Source organism: Dendropsophus ebraccatus, chromosome 8, assembly GCF_027789765.1.
Source record: "Dendropsophus ebraccatus isolate aDenEbr1 chromosome 8, aDenEbr1.pat, whole genome shotgun sequence".
NCBI classification, from domain to species: Eukaryota; Metazoa; Chordata; class Amphibia; order Anura; family Hylidae; genus Dendropsophus; species Dendropsophus ebraccatus.
Window position 1 is genome coordinate 71317694 of NC_091461.1, and position 12247 is coordinate 71329940.

A 12247-nucleotide genomic window follows, 5' to 3' on the forward strand; every position below is an offset into this window, starting at 1 on the left:
AGTCCGTAAATACCCCACATGTGGACATAAAGCACCATGTGGGCGCAGGGCAAGCCTCCGAAGGGAAGGAGCGCCATTTGGATTTTGGAGGTTGGATTTGGCTAGAATGGATGATGAACGCCATGTCGCATTTACAGAGCCCTCGTGGTGCCAAAACTCTGGAAACCCCCCACAAGTGACCCCATTCTGGAAACTGCACCCCTCAAGGAATCTAACAGGGGGGGAAAAGAGGATATGGACCCCTTGATGACGGGCACATTTGTGCCTTGAAAGTGAAAAAATGAAATTTTTCCCTTTCACGTCACATTGTTCCACATTTGTGCCAGTCACCAGTGGGGTCCATATGCTCACTGCCCCCCTTGTTAGATTCCTTGAGGGGTGTAGTTTCCAGAATGGAATCACCTGTGGGGGGTTTCCAGTGTCTTGGCAGCACGAGGGCTCTGTAAATGCGACATGGCCCTTGAAATCCTTTTCAGTGAAATTCAGCTTCCAAAAGCCAATTGGCGCTCCTTCCCTTTGGAGGCTCGTCCTGCGCCCCCTTGGCACTTTATCGCCACATGTGGGGTATTTCTGTACTCGGGAGAAACTGCGCTACACATTTTTTGTCTTTTTTTGCCTCTTATCCCTTTAAGAAAATGAAAAATTGAAGGCTAGAACAACGTTTTAGTGTAAAAAATAAATTTTTCTTTTTTCACGCCATATTGTTCGGAAAATCTGTGAAGCACCTGTGGGGTCCAGATGCTCATCGCACCCCTTGTTACATTCCTTGAGGGGTGTAGTTTTCTGAATGGTGTCCCTTTAGGGGTGTTTTTTAGGTTTTGACACCCCAGAGCCTCTGCCAACCTGAAGTGGTACAGTCAAAAATGACCAAATATAACGGAGGCGTTGAAATTCACTAGGCGCTCCCTTATATCTGAGGCTTGTGGTTGCGTCAAATAGCGCAATAGGGCCACATATGGAGTATTTCTATAAACTGCAGAAAAGGGGCAATAATTATTGGGGTGCATTTCTCTGGTAATAGGTTTATAATTATGAAAAATATTGGATTACAATAAAATTTCTGCACAGAAAATTAAAATTTTCAAATTCCTTACACACTTAGCTTTTATTTCTGTGACTCCCCTAAACGGTTAAAACACTTTCTGGATGTGCTTTTGCAGAGTTTGGGGGGTGCAGTTTCTGAAATGGGGTGCTTTGTGGGGCTTTCTAACATACAGGCCCCTCAAATACACTTTAACCCTCGATTCACACGTTGTAAGAGTGCGGCTGTATTTGCGGCTGTAATTGTGCGGCGGTATTTTTGGTGGTTCGTGTGTATGCTGGGAAGTATAGGATATGCGGCTGCACAGTGCACACTATGTATGAATCTACGGCCCTATCGTAAACGGACCCGTAAAAAATGAACAAGACCATTATTTGCGGCTGGACATGCGGCCGAGGATTGACAGGCGGTCCGTACGGAGTACTTCAAAAATAGCCGGCAATGATGCCGAATGCCGATGCCTCTAATAGTTACTATATTAAATTAATCAAAGACATTTTATTTGTAATCAAGACACTTTCGTTGATCAATAATTTATTTCTAACGAATCCATCATTTTGCAATTAAATATACTGTTAAAAAAAATAGATATATAAATAAATGTATATTTATCTATATATTTATTTTTTGACAGTATATTTAATTGCACAATGATGGATTCGTTAGAATTAAATTATTGACAAACGAAACTGAATTTATTTCCAAGAAAATGTGTTTTATTCATTAAATATTAATTAGTACAGGAAGCTCTATAAGCCGGTAATTCATATGCCGGCAATAGAGCATTCTGTACTAATCATCACTTTACTTTAATGAAAACATCAAATGTTTCTTCTAATTATGTTATGACAATAACATTATTAGAAGAAACATTTAGAATTATATGTGCGCTCAGCTGATTGGCTGATCGGCTGAGCGCACATATAATAAGCCGGTCCGCAGTACAGTGACTTCATTGTGCTGCGGACCAGCGAAGAGACAACATCGGGGTGAGTATAGAGCTCTCCCCACCCCCTCCCCGGCACTGCACCCCTCCCAGCAAGGAAGGGGGGGTCAGTTAACCCCTTCCTTGCTGGGATGGGTGCAGTCTGACATCAGTCTGGCCCCCCGGGGGTTAAGGGGGATGCAATACATCCTCCCTTAACCCCTTGGGGGTCAGACTGTAAGCAGCGATCTGTAAAGATGCTGCATACTGTAAGGAGCACAACACCGCTCACAATGATGGGTGTTGTGCTCCTGTTTGTGTGTTTTTTGTGTGTTTCTCCCTTTTTGTTTTTCAGATATCGGTATCCTGTGGATTACGTCGGATTCCGTGGACTACGTCGATGACCAGCGGTTGTTCTTTGAATTTTTTATATAAAATGGTCAATGAGGGGTGTGGGGGTGTTTTTATTTGAATAAAAAAATTTGTAAACTTGTGTCTTGTCTTTATTTCTTTACTTTTTAGACTTAGTAGTGGAAGCCGTCTAATAGACGGAATCCATTACTAAGTTGGGGCCTAGTGTTAGCCGGTATAAAATGGCTAACACTAACCCCCTATTATTACCCCAGTACCCAATGCCACCAGGGGTACTGGGAAGAGCCGGGTGCCAGTGGTCCCGGAGCGTCAAAATTGGCGCTCCTGGACCGGGCGGCAGCAGGCTGGTAAGATTTAGGCTGGAGAGGGCCTAAACCAATGGCTCTTCCCACCCTGGTGTTACCAGGCTGCTGTCGTTTGGTTTTTAACCCGGCTGGTTCTAAAAATAGGGGGGACCCTATGCGTTTTTTTTTAATTATTTATTTATTTAAAAAAAAAATCGCATAGGGTCCCCCCTATTTTTATAACCAGCCGGGTTAAAAACCAAACGACAGCAGCCTGGTAACACCAGGGTGGGAAGAGCCATTGGTTTAGGCCCTCCCCAGCCTAAATATTACCAGCCTGCTGCCGCCCGGTCCAGGAGCGCCAATATTGACGCTCCGGGACCACTGGCACCCGGCTCTTCCCAGTACCCCTGGTGGCATTGGGTACTGGGGTAATAATAGGGGGTTAGTGTTAGCCATTTTATACCGGCTAACACTAGGCCCCAACTTAGTAATGGATTCCGTCTATTAGATGGCTTCCACTACTAAGTCTATAAAGTAAAGAAATAAAGACAAGACACAAGTTTACAAATTTTTTTATTCAAATAAAAACACCCCCACACCCCTCATTGACCATTTTATTAAAAAAATTCAAAGAACAACCGCTGGTCATCGACGTAGTCCACGGAATCCGACGTAATCCACAGGATACCGATATCTGAAAAACAAAAAGGGAGAAACACACAAAAAACACACAAACAGGAGCACAACACCCATCATTGTGAGCGGTGTTGTGCTCCTTAAAGTATGCAGCATCTTTACAGATCGCTGCTTACAGTCTGGCCCCCAAGGGGTTAAGGGAGGATGTATTGCATCCCCCTTAACCCCCGGGGGGCCAGACTGATGTCAGACTGCACCCATCCCAGCAAGGAAGGGGTTAACTGACCCCCCCTTCCTTGCTGGGAGGGGTGCAGTGCCGGGGAGGGGGTGGGGAGAGCTCTATACTCACCCCGATGTGTCCTCTTCGCTGGTCCGCAGCACAATGAAGTCACTGTACTGCAGACCGGCTCATTATATGTGCGCTGAGCCGATCAGCCAATCAGCTGAGCGCACATATAATTCTAAATGTTTCTTCTAATAATGTTATTGTCATAACATAATTAGAAGAAACATTTGATGTTTTCATTAAAGTAAAGTGATGATTAGTACAGAATGCTCTATTGCCGGCGTATGAATTACCGGCTAATAGAGCTTTCTGTACTAATTAATATTTAATGAATAAAACACATTTTCGTTTAAATAAATACAGTTTCTTTGTTCAATAATTTAATTCTAACGAATCCATCATTGTGCAATTAAATATACTGTCAAAAAATAAATATATATATAAATATACATTTATTTATATATATATTTATTTTAACAGTATATTTAATTGCAAAATGATGGAATCGTTTACATTTAATTATTGAACAATAAAAGGGACTTTATTAGACAGAAAATGTGTTTTATTAATTCAATATATTAACCATGAGAGACATCGGCTATAGTGCAGAGGATCGCAAACCCCGGTAATAGCGATTCATGTAAACTGTTTCCCTGCTTTCCCAGATGCATCCAGAGGTGTTTGCATCACTTTCTTAACATTTTATTTGTTATTTTTAGTTGAACCAGATTTCCAAGTAAATGACCGTATGTTTTGAGCCGCATGTCTATTTTTTCCCACGGCCGGAGTTTCACCCGCACATTTACAGCCGCATAAAAAATACAGCCGCACAGTTACAGCGTGTGAATCCAGCCTAAACCTGAACAGGTCCCTAAAAATATCTGATTTTGAAATTTGACTGAAAATTTGGAAATTTGCTGCTAATGTTTTAAGCTCCCTATTGTGTAAAAAAAATGAAAAATAGTTTAATAAATGCCTCCAACATAAAGTAGACATGTTGCTAATGCTATTTAATATATAATTTATGTGGTATAACCACTTTCTGTATACGCAAAAAAGTTTCAAAGTTGGAAAAATGCATTTTTTCACATTTTTTCACATTATTTGGGTTTTTTTCATAAAGATTTGTTATGAGTATCGACTCCAATTTACCAGAAATGTAAAGTACAATATGTCACGAGAAAACAATCTCAGAATCAGCCGGATAGGTAAAAGCATCCCGAAGGTATTAATGACTAAAGTGACACTGGTCATATTCATAAAATTTGTCTCTGTCATTAAGGCCATTTCAGGCTCTGTCCTTAAAGGGTTAAAGTGTCACTGTTGTTTACATTTTTTTGCAGAAATCAATAGTACAGACAATTTAAAAAAAAAAAAAAAACTGTATCTTGGTTTATTAGCCGAAAAATGCATTTTTATCATGAAAAAGCAGTTTGAAGCTATCCTTCCTGTCTTCATGGTTCTCTTATGGAGAGGAGAGGGGTTGAGGGAGATGAGGCACCAAAACAGGACAAAAAAGAGTTCATTTACAGCTACATCAATGGGCTATCTGCTCTGAAGTCAGCACTGACCTCTCTGACCTCTGAATACCTGCTTTCACAAAGGTCCCGCTGTGTAGTCCTTTGTTCTCTGCTGACGACTAATCTCCCTCCTCCCCCCTCCCCTCTCCATAGGTTACACAGGGCCTGACTGATGTAAAAGAGTCGAGATTTCCTGATAATGAGCAGTGAATGAGAGAGGAAGGAGGGGAGGGGGACCTGGGTAAAGTCTTTTTGAATGCAGATAATGGCATATTTCTGCAAAAAAAAAAAAAAAAAATACTTTAAGAATTTTAAATAGATTAGAATTAGAATAGAATAAATTAGGAATCTATATAGCTTTCTGATACCAGTTGATTTGAAAGATTATTTTTTTTTAAAAGCCCCTTTGGAAATCTGACTGATGAATTTCATGTCATATAGCAATTGTAAATGTCATGTAAACAACATGACTTGGTCTAAAACTTCTCCACTCCAACCGATTCCCCAATAAATACCTTTGCCATCTTGGTTACTTTCTTGATTTCGCTTGTGGAGGAGGGCTCTCTCTTTTTTTTTTTTTTAACTGGGACTCAACTTATCTTTCCCTATTATTAATCTATCTCCTTGCCTAAATCTATTCATAAAGATACAGACAGCCTTTGCAGTCTGTATTTAATACTTTACCTAATCCTCCATCCCTGCTTATACGCATTGACGTCACCAAGATGGCGGCGCCTGTCAGTACAGCGTGATAATGGATGATTAGGTGAAATATTACATACAGACTGCAGTCTGTATCTTTATAAATATACTTAGGGACAAATACAGGATAGCACAAGATCACTGACTGTATTGACAGAGCAGCCGGCAAAGAATCAAGGGACCCCATCCCGTCACTCGGCATCCTGGGAAGTTCTGAGCTCATATATATATATATATATATATATATATATATATATATATATATATATTTATTAGAGATGAGTGAGTATTAAAATGCTCGGGTGCTCGATACTCGAGACAAATATTTTCTGATGCTTGCGTGCTCGTTTCGAGTAAGGAACCCCTTAAAGTCAAAGGGAAACTTGAGCATTTTTGCATGGGGACCAAAGCTCTGCACAGGGAAGGTTGCGTGAAAACTTGGAAACCTCAAAAAATGATGGAAATAACAAGGAAATGAACAGGTGACAGCAGTTTAGGGGGTAGTCGTATAGAGTATGTGTGTAACTGGTGCTGTTTTTTTTTTTTAAGGCGCTGGTTGCACAGGCACTGCACAGTGAGGATAGGTATAGCTGAACTACAGATGCCAGCCAGCCAAGAGAATGTCAGCAACAGGACAAATTGACTACTGACAGCTGCACTACAAGTCCAAGCAAATAGCAAAGTGTAGCAAAATATATGTTTTAAAAATTTTAAGGCTTTAGAAGGACTGTTGGGTTCTTCGTGTCAGATTCCTGCCTAACACTCTCCTTGACAGACAGCAGCTCTCTCCCTAAGCTCATCCAGCCTGCGTCTGACGTGAGCACCGCGGGACCTGATTCTTATATGCCCAGGTCAGTGGCACAGCTACCTTAGAGGCAGGGAATGTGGTTGCTATGGGGCCCATGGAAGATAAGAGAGTCCTGTGTCCTTTTACTTAACCCCTTATTTACTGCAGTGTGTAAGTGACCCAGTGTTCTCTAACATACTGTAAAACAAAAAAAAGGGTTAATACAGAAGACAATTAGCTCTCTGTCCTCTGTTCTCTGAGTTCCTGCAGAGGTCAGGGGTTATCAGTGCAAAAGTAGAGAAGGAGAGAGCTAATTGTCTTCTGTATTAACTGCAGTAAATAAAGGGTTAAGCAAAAGGTTGTCTGCTCCTGCACCTATGTATATAACCATAGGATTCTGCCTCTGGCCACAAGAGAATAATTTTTTTGGCCACATCACCGAGTATGTATAAATATATATTAGTGTGTAGGGGAGGGGCCCCATGCAAAGGGGCCCCATGAATCCTAGCTACGCCCCTGGCCCAGGTCATCTGATCTGGCCAGCCAATCGCTGCTATCGACATTTAGGTTTCCCACCTGATGCTACGAGCTCCCAAAGACATGATGATTGAAAAAAACAAAAAAAACATGTAGGAAGAGGAAGATGCCATTGTCTCGAGTATTGTGAGATGCTCGTCCGAGTAACGAGCACCCTAATTCTCGAACGAGTACCAAGCTCCGACGGCATGATCACTAATATATGTGTGTGTGTGTTTGTGTAATCCCTGTGAGTTTGTTTCCTTTAAATTAAGCTTCTGTTACTACACAACAGTATATTTCCAGCTAAATAAACAGATAGTTGTTGCACTAATCTTTTTAGGTATTTTATATGGTATTTTTACATTTTCCAGGCAGATTACTTCAGCATCAACATTTACTTATATGTCTGACTGCTTTTAAATTCATGCTTAACTTTTAGCACGACAGATTTTAATCACTTCAAACACTTTGCTAAATCTAGCGATATATATTTTTATTATAAGAGGATGTCATTATTTCTTTTCAATAGTCTTTAAAACCATTAGTGTAGGCATGACTGCCATTAAAATATGGTCTTAAGGGTATAGATAAATACCATATACATCACTAAATCCCATAGATGTCATATCGTAATTACTAAGCTTTGCAGTCAACATGAGGTCAGTGATACATAATTAATTTTACAAGCCGTTTTACAAAGTTTAAATATCTATATACTTATTGGTCTCCTTAAAATGTGTGCTTCATCTGCCTGATTTTCAATGCTTTATAGTCAAAAAGGCTAGAAAGAAAATTGGTTCATTGTAAATGCCATATTTAATAATATGCACATTTAGAACAGACATAAAATTCTGAAAATGTCCAATAAATTATGATTTTGCAACATCTGCTTTGCAACATTGGCATGGGGACATATTCATTTAGGCTTAATGTATGACTGTATACAACCATAGAGCTGTACATATATATACATAGTATTACATAAGGCTGAGGAAATACATCAATCCAATCAGCCTTATACCAAGTAATGTTGATTCTGAGGAAGGAGAGCAGCATTATAATTTTCATGGTTTTAGGGAGAAAAAAAACCCCCTTCATATTAGAATAAATCCATGTATGCCCCTTTGTACACACTTTATGATCTTACTTGCCTTGGCAGTAGCTGCCTGACACTGGTTGCTACTAGTGATAAGCAAACATGTTCATAAATATTCCTATGTTCGTACGAACATGATGCAAATTGTTCATGCACGCTGATCACAAAAAAATATGTTGAATGATCGGAATGGTTACAACGATCATTTTCAAACATATTCGAACTTGCAATCGGACGCCACTGTGCAATTTAAGCTTTGCATCTGACAGTCTGTACGCATGTGCATAGACCGAAATGTACACCTCTGCTGTATGATCGTTATTTGTTCGTGAATGCTTGGCAAACAGGAACACAAATCATCATAATATATATATATTTTTATGTTTGTTTTTGGGATCCAAACACAACATCCGGATGTTTGCTCATCACTAGTTGCTACAGTTAAATTTACTGTCAGATAAATTTCCTGTCTTTTTCTATGTCTTTTTTACCCAGAGTAAAATGTGCTTCTTTAACTTTGGATGCAACTTCTTATAAAAAAAAATGTATAGTATGGTACCGTGTTAGCCAGAAAAATCCATATCGTGGTAAATACTTGAAATCAAAGTATTTTAGGAAAGATCCTAAAAAAGATTGCTGCTGAACTACAACCAATATTCCAGAGGGACAACAGACTGAAAGAGATTTTCCCAGAATTACCTCTTCTTTCATTCAAACAACCCCCGAATTTAAGAAACCTCCTTGTAAAAAGCGCTCTGACATCAACAACAGAGACTGGCACCTTCCCTTGCAACAACAGAAAATGCAGCACATGTCCCCACATATTGCAAACAAACACAATCCGCATCCCCAATACACAGCGGGACTACACAATCACCAAAGCTTTCTCATGTACATCCTCCAATGTCTTCTACATGATAAAGTGTACATGATGCCCCACAGGGATTTACATTGGGGAAACAAAACAGTAACTACAAACTAGAATGAACTTACATAGACATACAATAAAAAGAAGTCTCAACACCCCTGTAGGCCAACATTTCTCAGGACTGGACCATGGAATAACAGATTTAAAGGTTATGGTCCTCAAAGGTCACTTCCAGAGTGACAGAGAGAGGAAAGTGTGGGAATTCAAATTGATAAAAACATTCTAGTCATTAACACATGGATTAAACCTGGCACCTGGATTTATGACCCACTACATGGACACACTCCACAGATAAGACTGAGCTGGCCAACAATCTTGGACTTCCAAATAAGCTTTAATTTACAAGTCCTTTTTATTGCCCTGGCTTATCTATGTGAGGTATATACCCCCTCAGACCCCCCCTTCCCAATTCACAGATGTCTCTCCCTTCTTGCTTGTAACATCCCTAAAATGTTGTGCTGTTTCTGTAAGTCATTCATTTGTGAACGAAGGGATCTTGTGAATCCCGAAAGCTCACAGCTCTAACAATTTTTTGTTGGCCAATAAAGGTATCACTCCTAAAATACTTTGATTTCAAGTATTTACCACGATATGGATGCAACTTCTTGCAAGCTTCCACATGACCAGATCCAGGATCCAGGCACCAACTTTACCATTATACATCTTGAGTATAAACATAGACATAAAAGGTTTCCTAAATTGTATGAGGAAAACACTGTATGGCTATGTTCAGATGATTTCTGCCCATTTTTCCCCCTAGATATATTAAGTATATGGACTGCATGTTGGGTGCCCGTCATTACAATACCAGCTATTGGTACTTTATTCTAGTTGAGACGCTTTTAGGTGAGGTTTTATTTTGAAGGTCCATTAAATTTGGTAGTCAGTAGACAGTAAAAGGACGGTGAAAAAAAATGTGTGTGAGCAACTAAAAACAAAGTCCATTGTATGCTAAATAATCTCTGTAAATAATTGTCATGAATATTAATTTGAAGTCCGTACAAAAAACAACAGTTATGTAAAACAGTATGGGAGAGACTTATCAAAGAGTGTACATTATACACTGGTGTAAACTGCCCACAGTATCCAATCACAGCTCCTTTGAAAGCTGAGTTGTGATTGGTTACTGTGGGCAGTTTACACCAGTGTATATTTTATACCCTTTGATAAATTTCTACCTATGTGTATTGGACGTCTATCATTCCATTGACTTCAATGCATTCCATTGACTTCAAATATAATTTGGTTCTGTACAATTATATAACTTTTTTATTTAGAACCATAGAAGATGCAGAAGCTAACCTGCTTCTCTAAAGGCATCATAATCATATCCTTGTACTCTGCATGATACATTAAAGGGAAACTCTCAGCAAATATTATTTCATACTCTTTTAGGTCACGTTCACACTATGTATTTTTACAATAAACAACAGCCTTTGTTGAAGATTGCAACAACGGACACTGTTTATTGACGGAGTGGCATTACATTAGCTTGTATGGAACAACGGCCGAAGTGTATAGACACTGTATACACTACGATCATGTTTCCTGCAGCCGCACAAAATAACTCAAAGGTCTCCCGGCTTTGCTTGACATTGTGCTTTATGGCTAATTGGAGTGTGGGCACACCTGAATGTGCCCGTATTGCAATTAAAATGAAGTAATGTTTAACCAGCTTATACTGCAATATTTGAGACAACGGCCGATGGTCACACAGCATCTGAATATGGCCTTAGGCTGTGTTCCAACACAGTACTTTTGTTCATTATTTTGATCAGTATTTTGCAACCAAGAACAGGAGTGGATTGAAAACACAGAAGGACTATGTTCACACGCTGTTGAAATTGAGTGGATGGCAGCCATTTAATAGCAAATAATGGCTCTTATTTTAGAACAACAATTATTTGACATTAAATGACGGCCACTCACACAATTTTGACAGCATGTGCACACAGCCTTTCGGTGTTTTCAATACACTCCTGGTTTTGGTTGCAAAATAAATAGAATAGCCTTAGGCTATGTTCACACACAGATTTTTTGCTCAGTATCTTGGTCAGCATGTTTCAAATATGAGCAAATCTTCCCACTATAATTTTGTCCTATCAGTTCCACTCCTGATTTTGGTTGAAAAAAAGACCAAAAGACTGACAGAAATGGTATATGTGAGCATAGCCTTAAGAGAGTATACAAGAGTTTTACTATAGCTTTAGGCTGGGTTCACATGGTGCATTCTTTGTGTTTTTATTGCATTTAAGGCAAGAAAAATAAACACACTGGAAAAATCACATGCATTCTGTCAAGAGCAACCGGTTGACAGTTAAAGCATTTGAAAAGTATGTTTCTAAAATAAGAACCATGCTGCAAATTACTATATTGCAAAACAATGGTGATTCACTATAAGGCTATGTTCACACTACGTAAAACTATGGCAGTTGTTGCCGATGTTGCCGGGGTCACGGAACAGCCGGTCTCTCACGCCGTGTGAACATAGCCTAAGAGTACATACAAGTGTTTTTCCCTGGCTTTCAAAAAACAATAAAAACTTAAAAAAAAAAAAGGTACTATGTGAACTTAATCATGCTACTGATTGAATTTTCTGCAGCTGCAATAGTTAACACCAGTGCTCTGTTTTCTCCATTTTTTTGCTTGATGCTATCAGATGTTTTATCCCTATCTAAGCCAGACACTGTATTTTCCCCTTTTTTTTTGTAGTCTTTAATGTTTGGTGTCATGTGCACAAAGCCCAAGATGCACGAAAGCCCTTTTCTCTAAGAGTTACCAATACCTATATAGTAACACACGAGGGTCTGTCCTCAACGTTTTCCCCCCTTTTTTTCCTTTTCTTTCAGTTATGTCATATCTAAGGCCCTTTATGGTAGCTAGGCCCCATATGTACTTCACATAATAGGGTCCCTCTGTGGCCCCACATATTAATTAGCCTCCCCCTGTCATTACATATCACTTAGGCCTCTTCCTGGCCCCCACATTGTATCTTGGTCCTTTTTTTTGCCCCAATATACCCCCACATTGTGCCCTATATAGATATTAGGACCTTATGTGCCCTCATACAGTAGTTAGACCTCATGAAAATTTAATTAAAAAGAAAAATCAATCACCTTCTCTGTGTTATTTACTTTTCTCTGTGTT